Below are 21,425 nucleotides of genomic sequence, written 5' to 3' on the forward strand. Positions count from 1 at the left end.
TATCTGCCAAAGATCTGAAAAATCAGGAATTCATATGCATACTTATCTGAGATTTTATACAACACATTGCTATTGCAAAATGTTCTCTTCCTATACTCTTTATTATTTAAATTGGTTGCTTACATCTTCTACATTTTTAGCATTTAAATGTATCTCATTATGAGGTGATCCCAAGAGATCTTGAAATTCTAATTTCAACTCTTTTAAATAATCAATGTGTACAATTAAGTCAATCTTTTAGAAGACCAATAGGCATCTATGTTTTCCAGTTGATTGTATAGGCAAATGCTCTGAATGTCAAATATTTTACTCTGAATGAGGCAAAACAACACTTCCAGAAAAGAAGGAGAATTCCTTATCCCTCTCAAAAGATAGCTGAAAACTAATCAGATTACTGCCATGCTCCAACTGCCCTTTGTAATATTGAAGACCTTTCTGCCCACAAATGTCTACTTTATGTTTCTGCTACAGGTACTGACATTCTGCTACTATGCAGTGTGTGAAAATGCCAGGAGTCAAATTGTATCTAAACCTGAAACAATTTAGGGACAAGGTCAAAGATCAGTCTCAAGTTTAGGTGGTCTTTCAGGCTTTTGTGATTAAGGTCTTTGCAGTCAACCTAACATAAAGAGAAACCTTTTCAAAAAAAGCTTAAAACAAGCATGAAATAAATGGTAATGTTGTTGGCAGATATGTAAATGCTAGAAATACAAAAAGATAAAATTCCATCAACCCACAAAGAAAGTTAGGGAAAAAGAAAAAGCATTTATAGTCTCATTGCTTCAATATGCTCCTGAGAACAAATGGTTTTATGGGTTTAGTATAGCAGGATTTAAAAAAAAGAAAGGAATTCAAAAGTGATGGAAAAAAATACATTTGCTGTATACAAAAAAAAAAAAAACAACAAAACACAAAACAAACCAAAACCACAAAAAAACACAAAACCCCACAAGCAAACAAAAGAAACCTCAAAAAAAAGCAAACCCCAAAAAAGTCCTAACAAAAAAACCCAACAAAGAAGAAAAAAAACACAACCTGCCCTAAAAAAAAAATAAAAAATACACCAAAACCAAATAACAAACAAAAGAACAAAGCAGAAACTACAAATATAAATGCTAATGGCTGATATTTAGAAGTAGAAGAGATATCTTTACTTCCTAAAGTTTCAAGGTCTCTCGCTTTAATGCCTCCTCATCCAGAAGGAACATTTGGCTTTGAAGAACAGAACTCAGAAGTGAAAAGATATTCAAATACCTGGCTTCTTGTTCCTTCAGCTTTTTCTGACTGGATGTCATAATGCTGACTGAAAAAAATAACCCTAAAAGACAATTATTTGGTTTATATATAAATCATTACAAGTCAAAGAGTGATTGCTCTTAGAAACAAGTTCTCAAATGCAGGCAGCTACACTGGCTATATGAAATGTTTCTGTGTCCTGATTTGATAGGAATATTCTAGACACCTGTTTGAAAATATGGTCCTGACTAAAAGCTAGATGAAAGCTGGCTCTGTGATCTGGAAGCAGAGAATATATTAGATATTACACCCCTGAGAACCTCCAATGAAGGACTGCTGCTCTGAAAGTTAATGGCCCAAAGCCTATTCAACTCAATGGGAGACTTTTCAGTAACTCCATTAAATTATTGGGTTGAGCTCAAAAAGCTTAATTTAAAGGTCTTTCATGACAGAATTTCACTCTAGTGACAGCATTATCCCAAATTCTGCTGTTCCCAAAAGCAACATCCCAATATTCATTTAAGCCTCTGAGTTGATGTTAACTGCCACAAATTTCAACTTCAGAATATAGGAATTGTCCCAGCTGGCAAATGCTGATTATTGTATTATTCTCATCCGCAAAGTTCTATATATAGAAAGGCAAAACAGTTATTTTCACACTGATTATTGAGTCACAGTAATCACATTTCATATGGGAAGTAATTTATACCTAATTCAGTATGTGAACAATTATGTACACCTTGCCAGTTGTTAGTTAACACGTGCATCAGTTAGCATGTGCCTCTGATGTGTCACACAGTTAATACAGATATGTAAAATGAAAAAAATAAATCTAACAAAAAGTAGCCCTCTTATGACAGTAAGAAAGATACTGAATTCCCAGCTCAACAGAAATTATCACATTTCAGCATCTGTTAATGCTATATGGGTTAAAATCTGATGCATCAATGTTATTTACTGAAAAGGTATTAATGGGAAAAAGGCTCCAGATTCTGAAATACGTCACTTTGAGGTTCAATTCAAAATGAAATATTTCAGTAGTCCTTTTTTTTTTTTTTTATTAGACTGAACTAGAAAGTCCAAAGGAGGGCCATGAGAGCGATCAGGGGACTGGAGCACCTCCCATACGAAGATAGGCTGCAAAAGTTGGGGCTGTTCAGCCTGGAGAAGAGAAGGCTGCGTGGAGACTTCATAGCAGCCTTCCAGTATTTGAAGGGGGCCTATAGGGATGCTGGGGAGGGACTCTTCATTAGGGACTGTAGTGATAGGACAAGGGGTAATGGGTTCAAACTTAAACAGGGGAAGTTTAGATTGGATATAAGGAGGGAATTCCTTCCTGTTAGGGTGGTGAGGCACTGGAATGGGTTGCCCAGGGAGGTTGTGAATGCTCCATCCCTGACAGTGTTCAAGGCCAGGCTGAACGAGGCCTTCGGTGATATGGTTTAGAGTGAGGTACCCCAGCCCATGGCAGGGGGGTTGGAACTTGATGATCTTAAGGTCCTTTCCAACCCTAACTATTCTATGATTCTATGATTCAATGATTCTATGAACTCTTGTTTTCTGTCAGTTCAAGAAAAAGGATAGGTCTTACAGAAGCAGAAGTTTGGATCACTGTTCTCGACTGCAAATGAGTTCCTTGAAGATTTGCACTTCCCGGAGGTAATGTAACTACTATTCTAGCAGGGTCCACATGTTGCCCTGTGGAAACTGAAAACTGAGAACTGAATGGCATTATTATTACTTGTGCAGAGCTTTTTAACCCAGCTGTATGTGCTGTAATCCAAACACCTGTTTAAAACAAAAAAGAAAATGAAAGTCCCGGCTGTCTTCCGAGAAATATGGTTGTCAAACAAGCCTAGTCTATGGAGATTTATCCAAGCTGTAACTTCAGTAAGGCAGTACAGAGCTAGGGAATGGTGTTTTGCTTAACTGCTTTGAAAAAGGTATTTCTAGGAAAATAATATAATTTAACTGAAAATTATTTCAGAGGAACCAGTCTCAAAAGTCGAATCTGCACACAGAAAATTGGGTGGAGAGAATCCTGAGATTTGCTGACATTCCATATCTGTGATTTAGTCCAACAGTTAAGGCCGTAATCATACCTCTAGGCTGTGGCAGAGCATTCCATTCTGTACAGCTGAGAAATGCAAAAAATGAGAGAAAGCTCATCTCTATATTTCCTTTCCTTGGGCCAGTTTGCCAGTGTAAGTTAGATCATTCTCTGATGACAGATGGCTATAACCCCTGGAGGGCCAAGAACCCTAACAAAAGTTCACAAAGTGCACATGAAGGTTTGCAGTACTTTTGGTTTGGACTGCTAAACACTAGAGAGACGCAGAAGGCAAAAGAGTTTGAAAGAATCTTGATAGAGTTACAGGTTGCAGAATTGACGTCTCAAGTGGAGATGCAAAGCACTTCCCCTGCCTCCCAAAACCCTACCATAACATAAGCTCTAGAAATCTAGAAGAATTACAGAAAACAATGAAAGAGGAAGGTGGCCAAAGGAGAAAGCAATTATTTCTACAGTCTACTGACTGCCACCCTGCAACCAAGTCTGCAACTGAATCTGATATATGTCTAAGTCAGGTGTATTACCAGGAGAAGCTTTTCCTGCATTCTGCATCCCATTCAGATGAATTATAGCAGTTTACAATATAAATGATTAAAAGTAGGAAAATTTAATGGCTTGAGGTATCAGAAGTAGATTGCCAAGATTTGGGACACACCTAAGATGAAACAAAACCAGACATGTGAGAGTAGGTTTCATGTTAAATATCTAGTCAGTTCATTGTTTATGAAGGCTATAGTAATTTTATTACTACTATTTCTAGAAATTTATATCCAATGGCAGTATTGCATAGATATTCTAATATAACACTGTCACAGGTACATCTGGCAATGCTACCTGGCCAAAATCAACATCTACACAGAAATACCCCTCAAAAAAACCCCCAGTCACAGTGATGGATGCAAAAATACTATCACAGATAGGCAAGTAGGAATACCTACTGCAATCATTTGGATCAACTTATTTCTCATGAGTTTCCTGCAACTGTAGATCAGCTAAACTATGCAAGCCAATAACTAGATGATGCTGAGAAGAAAATACATCACTTCATGATTTTAAAAGATCTGTATATCAAAAGCAGTAGCTCAACAGAATATGTAGCATAAACTTAATAATAGGAAATCTCCTGATGTTGAACATTCAGTGCAACACTGATATAACTGTCATTTGCTTTTTAAAATTGTACACTCATGTAAATACAGCACGTTCTCAGCCATGTATAGAAGTATGTTGAAAATAAGTCTGATTTCTTAATAAATTAGAAGAATAAGGAACTCCTTTAGGAAAAAAAAAATCAACAGAAAAAAGACCTTGCAGTCACTCTTAGATGTCAAATACCATTAAATATAACTTTGCCTGTTGCTAGAGAAGATAAAAGCTGTATTTAAAAGCCTTGCCAAAAATGTCCTTTTCAGTACTAATTAACATCAATGGTCAAAGCTGCTAAAGAAGCAAAAGAAGAACAGAGAGAGGGAGAACAAGAGAAATAAGTACCATCGCTGACACTAACAGGATTTTTTAAGCTATGTCTCATGATACATTAAAGGATATTTTCCTTTTAATAAAACGTCCTAGGCTTACAAGTACTATAAGCAGATGTCTTTCTCAATCTTCCCCAAAATCAGGTCTAACAGAACACAAAAACAAAAGCCACAGCAAAAATTGCCTCTTCCTAGATTTTTCCTAAGCAATAAATTAGCAGTTCTATAGCATAAATGAAGTAGAAATATCCTTGTCATGTTTGAGAGCACTTTTGGTTACTACATTTCAGGACTGTTCAGCCCACGCCCCAAGATCACTGAGAAAATATTACAGTTAAAGAGCCTTGCAAAGAGAATGAGGCCCCAGGACTGTGTGGAGTTTGTCTTCATGCTTACTCCAGCCACGAGTTTTCTATATTCACAAAATGGGGAAACTTACTGTGGCAGCAATCCTATTCATTGAGAATTGCAATGGATGAATTTTTGTTTGCTTGCTTTTTCCAGGGTTGACTGTGCCAAACAGACCCTTACTAATAAGGGAAAGCATTAGCAGAGGTCAAGAAATGCAGGTGTTTTCTTGTTTTTCAGAGTGCAAAGCAGATTATTAGGTCTGTTGTACCATGTTGCCAAAATAAACTTGATTTCATGTTTTGGAAGTGCTGGCGGCCAGCCTGTTCACTTGTCTTTCTTTACCATGCTACCTCCAATGTGCATTGCACTGCTTAAAAAATAAATGAACCAAACCGAAAAAAAAAAACAACCGAAACCACCCCAAAAACCACCACAAACAACACCCCCCCCAAACCTTTAGGCTCACATCACCACGTGCATGTCATTTTCATTCTTTTCTACAGTTTAGTTTCCTTCAAAAATACAATGCCTTCTAACTTCCCATTTATAGAGTTAAGTCTGGAGGAACTGTGGAAGTGGTGCAGTTCTATGGTTCTACAATTCATAATTACTGCTAACTCAAAATGTGGGTCAGAGCCTAAAAACTGATTAGACCCTTGAGCTTTTCATGTCTCTTCTTGTCATGAGTGGCGTGACAGGGGAAGAAGAATAAACAAGCCTTCCCCCTCACACTCGGCATACGGGCAGCCTAGGGCACTGAAACTCACTATGCATGGGCTAGAAAAAGCATTGGCATGATAGCTACACCAGCTTTCCAAATCTAACCTGTCATTATGTTTCAGTCCTTTTTATGAGGGGATCCTCTTTCACATTTTGTTCAGTCTGACTTCATGCCCTGGATTCTCTGAATTGGCACTAAATGCTTGACCCAAACTTCCAAAAGATGAAAACCATGTTTTTCCTCAGCACCCTACTAGTATTTTTGATTTATTACTGGAGCAATCAACAAAAGTACAAGACGTAGCAGAACTGAGATACAGACATTGTCAGCATGGACAGGATCTCTATGTGATCATTTTAGACAGCTCCCCTGGTACTGAACAGAAAAATGGTTTTATTTGCCAGCTGAAGGAGCTGGAGCAAAATCTTGGAGCAGATTCTCCTGCAAGGCACATGAAAAACAACAAGGTGGCTGGTGACAGCCAGCATGGCTTCACTAACGGGAAATCCTACCTGACCAATTTGGTGGCCTTCTATGATGGGGCTACAGAACTGGTGGACAGCAGTAGAGCAGTTGATGTCATCTACCTGGACTTGTGCAAAGTGCTCAACGCTGTCCTACATGACATACTTGTCTCTAAATTAGAGAGACATCAATTTGATAGGTGGACCACTTGGTGGATAAAGAACTGGCTGGGTGGCCACACACAAAGAGTTGTGGTCAATGGCTCAATGTCCAGCTGGAGATCAGTAACAAGTGGTGTTCCTCCGGGATCGGTGTTGGGACCGGTCTTGTTCAACATCTTCGTCGCTTACACGGACAGTGGGATTGAGTGTGCCCTCAGCAAGTTTGCCAGTGGCTCCAAGCTGTGTGGATCAGTTGATGTGCTGGAGGGAAGGAATGCCATCCAGAGGGACCTTGACACGCTTGTGAGGTGGGCTGATGCCAACCTTATGAAGTTTAACCACGCCAAGTGCAAGGTCCTACACCTGGGTTGGATCAATCCCAGGCACAGCTACAGGTTGGGCAGAGATCTGACATTCAGAACAGCCCTGCAGAGAAGGACTTGGGGGTGTTGGTCAATGAGAAAATGAACATGAGCCGGCTTCAGTGTGCGCTCACAGCCCAGAAAGCAGCAGTATTCTGGGCTGCATCAAAAGGAGAGTGACCAGCAGGTCAAAGGAGGTGATCCTGCCCCTCTACTCTGCTCTTGTGAGACCTCACCTGGAGTATTGTGTGCAGTTCTGGTGTCCTCAACATAAAAAGGACATGGAACTGCTGAAATAAGTCCAGAGAAGGGGATTGGAGCACCTCCTGTATGAGGATAGGCTGAGAAAGTTGGGGCTGCTCAGCCTGGAGAAGGCTGCGTGGAGACCTCATAGCAGCCTTCCAGTATCTGAAAGGGGGCTATAGGGATGCTGGGAGTGGACTATTCATTAGGGACTGTAGTGACAGGACAAGGAGTAATGGATTCAAACTTAAACAGAGGAAGTTTAGATTGGACATAAGGAGGAAGTTCTTTCCTGCTAGGGTGGTGAGGCACTGGAATGGATTGCCCAGGGAAGCTGTGAATGCTCCATCCCTGGCAGTGTTCAAGGCCAGGTTGGATAGAGCCTTGGGTGACATGGTTTAGTGTGAGGTGTCCCTGCCCATGGCAGGGCGGTTGGAACTAGATGATCTTAAGGTCCTTTCCAACCCTAACTATTCTATGATTCTATTCCGTGTCAGTCTTCTATGAGAATCAGTGAGTTAATGGTCAATGTATAGGCATCATTGTTGAACTACTGAGTCATGCTGTGTTTGGTATTTTTACTGTATGGATGGTCACTTCAATAAAAAAGGGATTTTCCTTGTATTCTGAAACAGAGCGTTCCAAAGGACCAAGGGACTGCTTTAGGAAATTACCTTCACTTTATGCAATACAATAAAGCCAGTCTCTTTCCATGTACCAAAATGTAGAAGTGACCAAATTTAACATTTCCACATCAGACAAGCAGTGAGGCACAGCATGTGAACAGGCACAAGTCTCTTAGGATGCATCCAAAGTAACTTGGGCTCTACACTGGGTCAACTAGCAAAAGCCACTGTTTGGACAGCTCAAGTCTATATTAAAATCTGTACAGTAGCTGACAGATAGGATGCATTTTACAATAATGGCAATGGCACTGAATAAATAATTCCAATGGCTTCACAGGCTAATTTCTAATATAACCACCAAGATACCTCTTGTGGGGAGAACATTTAAGAGACCCTTGCATTTTACCACATCTGTACATTCATTCAAAGAAAATGAAAATAACTTGAAAATGAAAACACTTCTACATTTTTTTTCAGTTCTGAACTACAGCTAGAATGCTAATCTAGGATATTGAAATTTATTAAAATGTGTTTGTGAAAAGTTTTGTGTTCACTTACCTGCACATACTAAACATACTAATTAAATCTTCTACTCAATACCAGCTATGAAAATCAAAGTGCTGAGGAAGAAAATTAGGGTTCTTTTGTTACGACAGAAAAAGTGATATTTACCTCTAAACAAAAAATTACCACTTGAACAAAAGTTTACGGTATTTTTATGTCATTTAAGTAATTGAGCTCTGGAACTGTTATGTCAGGAGATTATATTATTGCTTGATGTTAATTTTCTTTTAATATCATTCCAGTGGGCACCCCCTCCTTGTCCCAGTAGGCGTAGCTACAAGGAATTCAAACTGCTGTTAAGCAAAGTGAATGCCCCATCCACATCTCCATGGAAATCTAGCTGGCTCATCCCTTGCTATGGGAACTGTAGCCTCAAAGTGCTGAAGGTTAGTTTGAATAAGCAAGTCCAACCCACATGGGATGAGGAGATGAAGGTCAGCAAAGAATATCCAGTTCTTTCTTTGTAAATGTGTTTTGCTTCACATCTACAGTTATGACTAGTAAGGGCTTGATGGAATACAAGAGGAAGAAATAGGAAGGGAACACAAGATTTTTCTTTCCAGCATGTTTCATGCAGTCTCAGAAATGCTTTTTGACAGCTCCTCATGTGTTGAAGAGGAATTCTTCAATGTGCAATCAGCAAGGGGGTCTCTGTAGATGCAGGTTGGCATATGGTATCTCAAATTTCTCAGTGACAAGTGGCATGTTAGCAGAGCAACAGAGTAGCAGAGAAAAAGACGTTTTGCTAATCACTCCCTGTTGCCCACACCCTCAGGCAGAATCATATTGCTTTATGCAGATGAGCTCATAACAGTTTCTTCAATTTAGCTTTTATATAAAAATGTGCCAGCTCCTAACACTATGTCAACAGGCACCCGAGGGCCTTCCACTTTACATTGCAAGTGTATTACTATTTAAAGATGAGCTTTTAGCTTAACATCATTGCTTGCCTTCGGAGTTTAATTACCGCCCTCCCCATGAGGCCCAATGAGCCATCCACTCCTCCCACGGGAGTTCTGCCTGGCAGTGATCTTTAACTAAATAAGTGAATGCCAAATAAGCACTTCTTAAAGATGCAGTGTCTTGTTTTTTGCCTGGCTTTGAAGGCTCAAGAAGCCAGGCTCTGATTTGCATCTTATGGCAGCAATCCATGTTGAACTTAGAGATCTCAATTATAAATTTCATCTCTGATATAAAGTAGAAAGGGTATATAAAAAAATTAAAAACTTTTTTCCTTTGGTGTTTCTTGTGCTCAATTAACCTACATCATTACCTGTAGGCAGACATACATCACTATAACAAGAGATGCTTGTACCCAGTTACACCATCCACCTTACACAGCTACAGCACTCTGTACAGGCTGCATTTGCTACAATACTCCTCCAAATTATCTTCCCATATTTCTTTCTGTCACCTCTGTCTATTAATTCCCTTTAATTAAATGTCCAAAACAGGTCAACAAATGCTTTTAATTCTGTACCAAGTCAAGCTACTGGGCAAGACACAGAGGATAACAGATTTCTTAACAGTGTCCATAGAAACAGAAATTTAAACATACTTTTCTTTTAAAGAGGGAAATAACAAAAAAATGGCACAACCAGATATGATTTCTGAGAGACAGCAGTATTTCAAAGCAGCTGCAAACAGGAAGGTTGATCCTAGTTCTTAGAATCCTCTAGCCAAATACACAGTGGCACCAAGAACACAAAAAAAAGCCAGTGAGAGATGAGTGAACAATAATTTATGATACAGCAGATATCTCCAAATGCCAGTCACTCAGGAAACCAAGAAACAGGGAGGAAATACAGCACTACAAAATAACAGAGAGCTATTGCAAACTGTGAAGACATGATGTATACACTTCTTGCACCATCTACACTTCAAATCAGTATACACAGCTGTGACTGAGCTGGAAAGGAACAGACCAGGTGATCTGTTTCAACGTACTACTTTGCTAACAGGAAAATAACCCACTTTTGGCACATACTACTAGAGTAATAATCATGACACTTCATTATTTCAAAAGGCTTAGGCATTGGCTCTGGTTTATATGGTACTGTTCAGCACATGTTGCAAATGATGTTGTGAATGTGTCTCTGGGATTTGTGCCTGGCTTCAGAAACAAAATTCAGGCTCTACTGCCACAGTGGTTTTGAAGAAGCTTGGATCTGAACTTAAAATGAAACTGTTCAGCATATAATTATATAAACATTATGAAGTTTTTTGTAACTGTTACAAGACAGCACATTCTTTCACTGTGTTACAGAATATAAAATCTCTAATCATAATATTCTGGGCTAAATAAAAGTACTTCTATTTAAAACAGAGAACAGAAAACATTTTCAAGCGATGGAGTTCACAACAGATTCACCATCTTCAGAAGAAAGCAGAAAGTGCAGGCTCCCTATGAATTATGGATGTGTGGTTATTATGGCAGCAGGCCTCCGGCAACATTTTGCTACAATGTTAATTTTCTTCATTTTTATTTTCTGTTATTTGTATTTATAAGGAAAGTTATCATGCATCAAACACCCAGAATGCCCTTAAAATAGTTACTGGCCTTCTGAAGGTGTGAACTGTAGCTGAATGAAACCAGTTCTTACTCATCTTTAGGCTTTTATTTTTATACTGTGTTTCTCACCAGAGTACTTCAGTGTTTTACAAACATGACCATTTCTTCAGTTTAAAACTAAAATTAAAACTAAGCACACATTTCTTTACCTATCAACTCCTGCATGTGTTGGAGGGCTTGTTTAGTTACTGCGAGAAAGCAAAGCCAGGGAAGTGATTTGTTGTTTTTCTTCCTTTTCCTTAGACAAAATCATGCATGATCATTTCAGTGGAAGGACATGGGTACCTCTTTCTGCATGCAGTTTTAATTCGGAGTCACCATTTGGAAATGACATAAATGCACAGGAATTACATCCAAACACAGACTCTGCCCATTCCTTTGAGAAGATTTTTCACTGACTTGACCAAATTTGGAGAATGGAATCACAATGGGTACTCTGTTGTCAGTACACGTCTTTGAACAAGACCGCTAATACTGGGAAAGATATTCAGGCACCAGATCTATGACACAAATCAGCCATTGCTTCTCTCCTCTATGGCATGTAGCTTTTGAATACCGAATAAAAGTAATAATGAAAATAAAAGGTTCATCCTAAGCTAGGTGTTATTTAGGGCTTCTATCTGATAGTATTTCCAAAGGGACTAATTTGTGCAGGTGTTACCTCTGTTGGCCTGTCCATGCCTAAATAATGTGGCACCTCCTCTTTAAGCCTGTACTGTCACCACTGTAAGGGAGAAGTGTGAGAGTGAAAGGCTGGAAAAAATGCTAGACTCATGGCAAAGGCAATATTTGAAACTTGTCAGGAGTTCCCATCCTGCTTTGAAACAGTTAAAAGTATTACACATACTAAGACTTAGACGTTTGCTCATGTTTGTGTTTTCAGAAGAGAAAGATAGAACTTCCTAAAAAGATGTTAGCAAGTGAATAATTCTGGGAGTTTTCAGCTATTTTCTTCACATTAAATAATTACACGGAAGAGTTTCCCACGTTACTCAATTTCTTCACAGTGGTATTCCAACTGTAAAATCAAAATCATGTTTCGGAAGACCCTTCCCGCATGGTTAAACAAAGTACCAAGTTATGCCACAAGTAGTACAAATTGAAGAGCTGGGTGGTATTATACAGCCTTCTTACAGATTTACTTCTTCACTAAATATGATAATGGTATTATTTTATATACATACTGTAATCACTGAAATATGTCAGCTATCTGCAAACGAGCATTAAAGATCAGATAAAACCAGATTTCTTATGTTTCAGACATGGATTATTGTTAAAATCCAACCCGGAAATTGAAGCAACCCTAAGCACCTTTTTTATTTTTTTTAATTTTTTTTTTATCAGCATTACAGCTCCAAACCATCTGTACTTAATTGTAAGACAACAAATTGTCTAAAAACCAGAGAGGATTAAGAGGACAAAGCTTCTTACGGACAGTTTGTATTAGAGAAATTTAAAGACTGCTAAGATCACAGCACTTCTGTACTTGTCTTATTTCAGAGAAGACCTTATGTTTATCTTCTTCAAAAATGGAAATACATACAGCATGTTGATCATTGCCACAGCTTCAGTAAGAGGTTTACAAGGGTCTTAAACTTTGATGAGAAACCCAATGCTAGTTTAAGAGCTTACTGACATTTACTACTAAGGTTCATGCCAGGCAAGAAGATCTACTGCTGAGCTCCAGTGCTCCACTGACTCCCAGAACTGGAGAAACTGGGCCAGTAGAGTAGGATGGAAGGCATTTTGTATACCATGCTTCATGTACAGAAAATAAAATATTTTTATTTACGCAGAATGAGGAACAGAAATTTGTTTACAGTGGGATGGATGAGGAGAAATGGAGACATTGGTCACTAAATGAGTCACCCAAGCACAGATTATCTGGTGTGAATGGCATCATGTCAATCACCTGCTGATGAATACCTCAGTATACTGAGCATCTCCAAAAATCTTTAAAGTCTCATGCCTATTCTTCTATGTCTGCATTCTTTTTCATTTATTCTTTTTGCTAGGCATGATTTATTTCAATAACTGGATAGAAAGTAATATTATGAAATTAAATAACAATTCGCAAGATGAATAACTAACAAATACTAGTCAAAGTCAGTAGTTTGCCTACCTGCCAGCTACACTACACTTCATTAAAACATCACTTGGTGTATCTTCCAAAGAAATCTATACCTGCAGAACATAAAAGCCTGTGCATTTGCCAACAACCGTTTCCTTTTGGGTCTCTTTTTTCACGTCATTAAGGTCTTTTTTAAATTATTTTCTTCTCTTAGATCTCTATTTTTAACCTTTGCAAGCTATACCCTTTCCTTTACCAGATCTAGCTATCCCAACTGACCACAGTACTTATCACCGTTGCTGCTGCTGCTTATGTTCTCCTCATCCATTCTCTAATATTCTATCTAATCATCTTCATAAAAAGGAAGTGCTGTAAAACTGATAAATAGAGCAGGAAATGTGCTGCAACAGTCAAGACCTTTCCAGAACCTTCCAAAGTTATTTCAAAGAGAACTTTTTTTTGAGAGAGAGAATAAAATCCTTAGGCAAACCACACCACAACTTCTGAATAAGCTTTAAATGACATGCCCCCTGGGATCCCTTATGCAGTAAATGAAATTAATTTGCTTTAAAAATAACTGGTAAAATATTTAAAGATGAACAAGATGTTACAACTATATAATCTACTACTTAAAATAGCCATACACATTTTTTATATAGTAGTAAATAGTTCTGGGCCTGGCATACAGACTACTTTAAACAGTTTTCCAGTCTTACAAGAGCTGTATATTATTGTCTGAGTCCAGATTGCAGGTTTGTCTGCAAAACATTTTCTTTTAAGTGTTAATTTTTTACTTTAAAAAAAAAAAGTCAAATATCATCTAGGACAGATAATGAGCAACACCATCTCTAAATTTTCTCAGTTAAGACTTATATTTAAGATTGCTTTATTTGAGTTTCATGTACATTCTGGATAACAACTTCTTTTACAAGCCCTTAAACAAAAGGCTTTTTTCCACTACTCAAAGACTTTCATTACAAGGCTGTTGCTAACATCTCTATTTTCAGTTTAGTTACATACTTTTCAATAAATTAGTTCTAAAAAAAGAGAACAATTTTTAATATCTTTTTGTTTAAGCAAAGGTAGCTCTTTTCTTTTTTTTTTGCTTCTAATTTGAACAGATGACAAAAGAAAGAGTTCAAGTGATCCAGTTTCAGGTATAGTAGTTTACCTTCCCTGTGTACTAAGATGAAGATTATTTCAGAATTAATGCTGAGATTCAGTGCTCTGCTTTAGCCCACTGCCTTACTGGCTTGCCCAACTCAAAAGTCCAATTCAGATTTCAGACTGCATTTTAAAGGCTAAAGACTCAACGTGCAAACCCACAAAACAGCACATCCTCCAGGGCAGTCTGCAGACTCATAACCTCTTTGCCTCAAAGTTGTTTAATTTTAATTTTTAAGCTTTTTTTATAGCTATACACATGTAAAACTGTTCTGTTAAGTATTTTTAGGCAATTTTGTATGGATATTCTAAAAAGGTGCATTATGTCCATACCTTCTGGACAAGACAGAGTTTCCTGAATGGGCCAGTTCAGACTAATTCTTAAAATTACCACAATCCTGAATTTGCTTTGCTTGGAGTGTATTTGAGCTGCACTGACACAGTTCAGGGTTTTGCATGCCTCTTATTTCCTTCCCAAAGCAGGACCTGCAGTCCTTGATACATCTAATAGGATGAACCATGCTGGCTCATGTCAGTGTCTTTCTCTCCTGCCTTATAAAAGATGACACTCAGAGAGGAAAGCTGGTCTGCAAAGACAAGCATAATACTGTGAAAGAGTTAACCTATTCTGTTAAACTTTATAAGTAAGTATTGTTATACTCTTATAATCTTTATAATTACTAAGTATACCAGCTGGATCCTATTCTCTTTTCTGCTATACAAAGATGCACAGGCATTCAAGGTCATAAAATGACTGATCATGTGGTCCCAAAAAGATGAAAACACTATTTATGCATAGACAAGGTTACAGAACAGAAGTAGTAAAATTTTATAAAACTATGAAGTGTGAGACAGATAGCCCAGTATTTGTTATGAGGGTTAAAATATTACATAACAATGAAGGTTTTGCAGATACAGCTGAAGAATAATATAATAACATGAATATTTACTTAATAATTAACTGCTTATATTGTATACTTTCTAACCCTCCCCCTTAGGTTCTGGAATTCAATGCAATGGATCCATGAAGTTGATCTTTATAAAAATTAAACAATGAGAGGTCTCTTTTTATGGCTAAAAGATATTAAGAGATGATACCCACAACCCCATTCCTCACCACACCCCCAAAAAGCATAAACTGCAAATCTTTTCAACAACTGTAAAGAACAACAGTCTCAACTACCTGGTTATTCTACCATACCAATGTAAACACCACCCTCAGCAGCTGTGATTACTCCTAATCTGAGTTTATAATCCCTAAATACTAGCTCCGATTTTTTTCACTAGTCTAAACTTACTTCCTGACACCAACTGCCCTCAGACGAAAGAAAAAAAAAAAAAAAAAAGTAAAAAAAGAAAGTGTCACATTTATTAAAGTCATCATTATCTCCTGACTGGCTTAGAACAACACAATCAACCTAGGCATAAAGGTATCAGCCTGGAGGAAGCTGGAGCCTGGACATAATGCACCTGTCCTCTGCTCTCTAAATTGGCTCCCTACTGGCTATCATGTCAAGTATAAGAGTTCAGTCTTAACTTCAAGCTGCTTAATGATCAGCAGCTGGAATCTCTAAAAGACTGCCAAAAGCTTGAGGAGTGGCTTTGCCTTCCTTAACATCCTGGCACTAAGGATAATCAGAGATATCCACACTAGTGGTCTTGTCTATGAAAGTTTTAACAACAATTTCTCAAGACACTAAAATTCTGCAGTTCATGCAATGTTAATACAGATTTCAAGTTATTGTAAAATGTTGACATTAACTGCTCTGTCAAATTAGAAAGCCACCTTTCCATTTCCTTCATTTCGTCTTTCCATTTAGTATGTGTTTTTTTGAGCCTTCCTGCCTTTTTGGGGGGAAATCCTTTACCTTTTGATTAGTTTCTCCTTAATTTAGAAACTGGTATCATTACCCATCCATTCTCATTTTCCCAAAGGCATTTCTCCTACTTAAAACCGTTCCTTAGTAGCTCATTCTGGTCTCTCTTACCTGTTCTCTTGCTTTTCTTTTTTTTTCCAAATTATTAATCATATTTTCCTGTTCCTTTTGAACTCATTTACTACCACCCCTTCCCCTGCTCCCCATATTCCTGCATTTTTTTCCAAGGCACTGAATTCCTTCCCTCATATATATATATATATATACTCAAACTTCTGCTCCTAATGACTCTTTCTGTCTCCCTGGCTCTGTCACACCTATCAATCACATTATATCATATTTCCTAAATAAGATATAGAACACTGAGCAGGGGACCAGCGTTTATTCTCCTCAAGAGCTGCTTGTTACTGAGGTGGGAAACAGAGGGATAGTTGTTCTTCCCATTTCTTTCCATCCACTGGCTGGGTAATTCATGTAACCAAAGGGATTGATAATTTTCCTACCCAGGACAGAAGAAGAGATAGTCTACGTAACTGGCTTAAGCAATACTGAAGAGTGCTAGGGTGAAGACCAAGTGAAGGGAAGCTCTGTTTACTTACTCTGACAGTTGTCCTAGGGCAATAAATAAAAGGACTGCAGGAACCGAATATCCTAAGGAAGGGACCATCCCAACTGACCAAAACTGTGGGGAAACCATTGCCCCATAAATGCCAGTCAAGACCAAATGAAGACTTGGAAATCACCAGAGAAGTGGTTCAGAATAAAGTCTTCCAACTGCATTCTTGTATGTAGTTACATCAGAGAACCACCTCAAAATCATGCAAATCTATGAGATTCACCTCATCCTGCTTTGGCAGTCTGAGTTGATCAGGTGGGCACCCTCTAATAAAAAGAGAGAGTAGGACATTTCCAAAAGAGGATGTATCCTGATCAAAGGAAGATGCCTTTCATCAGGGAGGTGAAATTACTCATCTATTTCTATAGCTCGTTGGAGAGAAAAGACCAAGATTGACAGTTTGCGTCAGATCACTGGAAAAGGTGGACCCTTTCCACAACAGACAGCTTGCCACTTCCTGCTTTGAGACCCTACCCCAGTATAGCAAGCAGTCCAATCTTCCAATGTTCCCAAATGAAGCAGAAGATGGCTATCTAAGATGGAAAAATATATTGCAGAAAGCATTAAAAGAATTTTATATGTTGCTTGGCTGTAATAAAACCAGGCAATGACAATGAGGACTTTCTAAGTTCAGTTTAAACTGTGAAAGATCCTATAAGACAATGAACTTCTAAGGAGAGTCAGCCCTATCTGGCCACATTTTAACTGCATCCTTAAAAAACATTATGTTCTGAGTCAGAGCAATACAGTTTTATGGAATCTGAGTTGACACATTACTTAGAAAACTGATTTAGCAGCCGTTATAACTTCTCCAGGAAAGTAGTTTCTCTGCTGCAATAAACCAGGTTTATTGAGCAGTTGTCTAGTAATCAGTCTGCAGTATGATTATTATTATTTACTATCACCTGACTTCACTCTTCATTTAGTAATGGGTGACAGGTGAACAAAATTGCCAAGAGATTTTCATCCGTCTTTCATAGGGAAAATATTTTCTAAAATATTTTGAGAAGCATTGTGTTTTCATGCACACACACATTTATTTATATACAAATGCGCACACACACAATTTTATATTTTATTACAGAAGCCATCACAGCAGAGTAAATACTTAGATGCTAAGTCTGTTTTGGTTTAATTGTTGAAGACAGCCCTTCTCTGTTAATTCTGATGCCTATAGTGTTTGTTACGTAATTCACCATGTGAATTATGGTGAATTACATAATTCACCATGTGAATGCCTGCTGGAAGTGATTTTAATACCTGATTGCTCTTGGCTCCAAGTAAAGGGACGTCCTTCATCAGGGACAACAAGATGGGGATGGTGAGAATTTATGAGCCAATGGCTAGATGTGACTACTGAGTAGAAATCACTTTTATTATGTGCATAAAATGGTGTTTGGATTAAAGGACAACTACATTTCTCAAGACGATAACCAATCCAACACCTTAGACAAGAGCATAAGGCCTGCAGTTTGGTGCTTGGTTTTAGTGACTTTTATGTAGATTTTTCACATTGATTTACCTAAGAATGGAAAGGATAACAGAAACAAAATGGTCATTAATTTTTTGTTTCATAAAAACACAAATTTGACAATATTTTCTGTGAAATAAATGTTGAAACCTACTTTGATACTGAAGATTTTTAAATAGAAAAGTCAGAAGTCTTCATGATGATTTCCCTTCAATCACATTTTACATTAATGGTGGTCTCAAATGTGTCATTATTACAGTTTTTCATAAGGATACCTGATATTTTCTATATCTATCTATCTATATCTATCTTTCTATATCTATCTATATTATCTATCTATCTATATCTATCTATATTATCTATCATAAAGATACCTGATATCTTCTATCCAAGTGTATGCTTGTAGCAGTTAATACACCTTGATCGTTAATATGGTTTGAGACATCAGAACCTGACAACTCTATCCTAAAAAGACTCTTTAACTACTGTAATTCTTGTACGTGTTGCCACATAAACAGAGTCACAAACACTTTTCTGTAATTATTTACAATAGTATTGTGAAGAATAGAGTGGAAAATAACAGTGAAGACTCACAAAATAATGTTTGCAAAGAAAATGAATTTGGGGAGATTTTAAGGAAAAAGACAAAATTGCCCAGCAATAAGGGAGAAACAAGGGAAGACCTGGAAGCTTAAAATGTTGGTACCACCTCCTTTTTACACGTACCAAATGACATTTTTACATTATAGCTCCTCTGTCATTAGATCCAGTTTAGAAAATCCTCCTTATCAGATGGTTTTACTCCCTTCCTGCCATGTCCATAATGGGTTCTACTCACTATCACGTCCAAAAATTAACTAATACCAAAATATGCCTTTTTTATTGTTACTTAAACAGGAAATTTCATATTCAGAGTCTCATCATGCAAAACTGATCATACAACAGAGATGGTCATATTCTTCTGTAAAGTGACAAAAGTGATCAGCTGAGAGAAGAAACCTAACCTGGGAGTTCAGCTGTAGATATTTTAAGAAATAATTTTACTCTTCAGATCTTAGCACTCACATATGACAAACAGAAGTGGTGAGTAATCTCTGAAGGTGACAAGGAATAAGTCACTTGGGGAGAGAGGGAAGAAAGTTTAATGGGAAACTCGTCTGGTCTAGTTAAAGGATTACTAACTAGATGGAAAAAGAGAATAAAGACTATGATGAACAAGGATGGCTTACTTTGGAAGGCAGGACTAGTTCCTCCCCTGGTACCAAACTCTTGGACAGTCGATCCCACTGCAACATGCTTCCATGGTAGCCTGCTACTATGCACAGCCTCATGTACTGAGCTAAAGCAGCTGAGACAATCCTGAAGTGAGACAAGAAACTAAGAGAGACCCAAATACATAACTGAGCTAGAAATACCTTGCTGGCCAACTAAGTCCTCGACTACCCTGCCCTGAGTGGGTGAGTGCAGCTGTAATGCAAAATGGCACTCCAATAACAATCATTCGTTTGTTTAGTGGGCATTATGGCAGGATTAGCATTTGATGACCTGTGGTGATCTGGAGCTTCTTTGTTCTTGCTTTACTACTAGTTTTGGTTGAGCAGTCTTCCACCACATAGCAAAGAACCTCCTTTTCCTTAAGTACCTAGTTATTCAGAGGAAATTATTTGTGTCAGGTGAAATCTGACTCAGCAAGTTTGAAGAGTAGCCTGAACCTAAATATTTACTGAGGGCAAAACAATAAAGTGGAGATGTACTCGAAGAAGATTAGATTTGCTACAATTGTTTCATAGTCCTACCAGTGAGTGCTCTCCTTTCACATATAGCTCTGTTTTTTACTATTCTCTGAAAAGCTGAAGGACCATACAAAAGGAAACTTGGCTTGGTTTTTTGTTTTTTTGTTTTTTTTTTTTTTTCAGAAGAAAAATCACTATAGTCTCCTCAAAGTGTTCACCCAAAAACTAAGTCTGTGCTTAGAAACAACTGGAAACAGGGGGAAGCAGAACAGAATGTCATATTTGTAAAGGTATTGAGATAGGAAAGATGCAGATAAGTAAGATAGTAAAGTATTTCTGAAAATACCATTAAGCTCAAGGCATCTACACACCCACACAAATCTTTCTTACAGTCTCAGCAGTGCTAAGATTTCACTTGAGAGCATTGCCTATATGAGAGTTGCACAATCCTCCTGCCACAAGGGTATGTAATTTGTGTTTTAGGCAGAGAAGTTGTAATATGACTAAGCAGTATCTGCTGGTATTTTTCAGTTTATAGATGTCCTTCCCTTTTCATTATTGCTGTTTGCAAATAGCTTCAACTAAAAAAATAAAAATTAGTCTAGTGTAAAAAGAAATGTGCCAGGGAGAACAAAATCATGCCAGCTGGTCTCGCCTTATGGTCTTCTGCTATTAGACCTGAAGGTTTTGAACCCAAAAATTCATACCATAATTATTCAGCTGTGGTCTTGGAACATGTTTTGTGCTGATTCTATTTAGACACAGTCAAGAAAACATTCCTTGACTGCATTTTAGTTTAGTAAGATTCCTCATCATAGGTAATAGGCCACCTTCTGCTCCAGTAGGAGGTAATATACTTTCTTCCCTTGCTATTGCTGTTTCCCTCTTAGACTTCATTTCCCAGGAAATTCAATATCATTTAACTGCTGGTCTCTTAACTCAGTACTGCTATTTCTGTCTAATTAAATGAGACTGTAATTGAACATTAATATTATTATACATTTTCCTCCTTCCTCCAGTTAATAATCCTCACAGGGTAAGTGCTTCAGACAGAAAACTTCCAGTAGATTTCAAGGAAAACTTTCCTTGAAAGTTCCAAAGGTGCCATTTGGTTTTCTCCCTTCAGCAGATATTTTGTTTTGCAGACCCGAAGAACATGGAAAGGTGAAACATGATGAGGACATATGTATAACATTGGATTTACATTCCTTGCTGATTCTCAACCAGCAACACAAAGAAAACTGATAAAATGTGACCAGGATGCTGACACTGTATGAGAACTCATCAGAGGTTCCAAACATCAGTTAAGTCTCTAATGGACTTGATACTCAAGATGGAAAATAACCCACTCAGTAACTGTAAGGATTTATTGTTTTAAAGTTAGCATAAACTAGGTTGCACAGGACATTTAAGTGGAAGCATTGTTTTAGCTTCTGCATAGTAGCAAAGGTATAAAACTAAGATAGAACTGTGTGTTAGACAAAAAGGCTAAAATCACTCAAGTCCACTCATTTTATAGAAAAGGATGGTAAGCCTCTCTCTCTCTTATTACCAGAAAATTTGCTGTAACATACAATATCATTTCAATGACCACCCAAAAGAATACATTAAGATTTACTTAAGGTTTCAACCACTAACTTTGT

At 37.7% G+C, this 21,425-nt stretch overlaps 1 protein-coding gene and 1 long non-coding RNA gene across 3 annotated transcripts in view; one reads left to right on the forward strand and one right to left on the reverse strand.

Annotated features, from left to right (window-relative positions):
• The window catches only part of LOC133215302 (uncharacterized), a 102,533-nt gene extending 93,875 nt beyond the window's left edge, over positions 1–8,658 (forward strand). The window contains exons 3-4 of the long non-coding RNA XR_009726368.1: positions 2,804–2,895; positions 8,521–8,658. This is a non-coding gene — a long non-coding RNA (uncharacterized LOC133215302). The remainder of the gene's footprint in view (positions 1–2,803; positions 2,896–8,520) is intronic.
• Positions 1–21,425, reverse strand: part of DSCAM (DS cell adhesion molecule) — a 459,270-nt gene that overhangs the window by 271,298 nt on the left and 166,547 nt on the right. The window lies entirely within an intron of this gene.

Source organism: Neopsephotus bourkii, unplaced genomic scaffold (assembly GCF_033783945.1).
Source record: "Neopsephotus bourkii isolate Nb327-2 ecotype Australia unplaced genomic scaffold, CSIRO-AGI_Nbou_v1 NB_962, whole genome shotgun sequence".
NCBI lineage: Eukaryota > Metazoa > Chordata > Aves > Psittaciformes > Psittacidae > Neopsephotus > Neopsephotus bourkii.